Below are 2,122 nucleotides of genomic sequence, written 5' to 3' on the forward strand. Positions count from 1 at the left end.
AAAGAAAGAAGTTTATTAATTTAGAAAGTACTTACTTGTGTCCAAGCTTTATATTTATATCTCTTGCCGCTCTTTATTTTTTGTGGATCTATTATTTCCAGCCATTTCATTACGAATATTCCACAATCATAGCTAAGCAAGAATTGAGTATAATACGATCATTAGTATATAAAATAAAACACATTAAAAATAGCACTATAGAAGAGAAAGATTCTTACTTTGTACGTTGACCATTCAATGGGATATACTCTGCTTCCTCTTCCAGTGCATCCTTTATCAAGGGTTCCGCCCCCAGCGTACACCCTCATCTGGGAAATTATTAAACTCTGAAAGAGACAAAAAAAGTAAATAAACAAAACCAACAACAGTGAACCAAACTCCTCTCATGTACAGAATAATTTCAATAATTTACAAGAAAATAACTTACAACAAATTTGTTTATTTCCTTTCTCGAATTAGGTATTTCTTCTGGCTTCTTGTTGATAGGGTCAAGGATATAGAATTTCTTATTGTTTTCATCAGCAATCGAATTTCTTATTGTTTACATCAGCAATCCACAACCACCAATGCCCTCCATTGCAAATTGGGACAAATAGCTGAAGTTTCGGAAAATTATAGAATATTTTAGTGGAAACAATAGCAAACAAGAGAATTATCAAAGGATTTTAAATATTACAACTTACAAATGGATGGGATGCAAGTTTTCTTTTGTCAATAAACTGCCAGTAGTGGTCATACTGCTGAATATTAAAACTGTGGATTTTTTGTGCTCTTATCATAGTACTTGTCGCCATATGTTCCCACGATAAAATTCTGCAAAATGAACATCAGTTAAATCATATATCACTGAACTAAACAAAAATCATATGCTGAATAAAACGTGAAAAACATTCAATCTTCAAGAGAAAAGTTTTTTTAATCCAAAAGTACTCAAAAGAAGACATAAGAATCAGGTGAATCAATATTAACATTCTCACTTAACCGAAAAGTAATAAGCAGTGAATAAGAAATTTACTTACCACAATATCCATTGGCACAATATATATTTGTTCTTGATACCTCTTAGTTTTTATTTCATTGAGAATCAAGTTGTGTATACTAACCACCTACAGGATGAAAATTTATGAGACATACTATATAAGAGTGTTTAAAAAAATCATTAATGTTAACGCAATTGGCAAAGGATTTTACCACAGCATGCACTTGTTCTTTGGGCTTTAGAGACGTGAAATATTCTCTTAATCCCTCGTAGAGTCCCTAATGTTTCAAGACAAATAATGGTTCATATTCATTGGTACCATCTTTTGTCTGTTTTACATGTGTCATCCAATGATAACACTTTTCAATCAGCTCGTTCGTGATTTTTGTCTTTTTCTGCGGGGTTTTATAAACTTTAGCTACTGGTAAGGTTGGTTCTGAAGATGTTCCTTCAGCAAATTTTAATGCTGCTTCCACTCCAGCCTCTATCACCGCCTCTGCCAGGATGTCAAGCTGTGAATCACTCTTTTGAGAAGGCTGAGTTGGTTGAGATACTGGTGGACTTATCCCAAGGCTAAAAAAAGGCCTTTCATCTTCAATTTCCCTAGGTTGCGCAGCACTGCAGGATGATAGATATTTAATAATGATATTAAACAAAAATAATATTTAATCAATATAGTGAACCGAAATCGAAACAAATAGTGAATCCAAATCCAAACTAACAGTGAACCGAAATGATATTAAACAAAAATGATATTAAAGAAAAGCAAGTACATACCTGTCAAATGATGACAAGATTAGAGTTTCTTTTTCTGATTGCCGTGCCACCAGAGGTTCTTTGGATTGTTCTTCATTAGAAACTTGATAGACATCTGCATCCTTGAAAAACTGTTCAATAACAGAGCTTGTAATAGACCTCGTAACACCCTGCTTGTTGGGTTCTGGAGGGCAGCTATAAGAAGCATAAGAGAGTCCAAAGACAATAACACATTGAATTCATTTCTGGTTTCAACCGAAACATAATTAAACCATGTATAAGCAGTAAACATTATCGATATTTATTTAAGCAGTAAAACTTACACATCAATAAGTGCTTCTTGTTTGGATTGTTGCTCTGTTGGTTATTCGCACGGCTGTTCCAGAG

Source organism: Arachis hypogaea, chromosome 19, assembly GCF_003086295.3.
Source record: "Arachis hypogaea cultivar Tifrunner chromosome 19, arahy.Tifrunner.gnm2.J5K5, whole genome shotgun sequence".
NCBI lineage: Eukaryota > Viridiplantae > Streptophyta > Magnoliopsida > Fabales > Fabaceae > Arachis > Arachis hypogaea.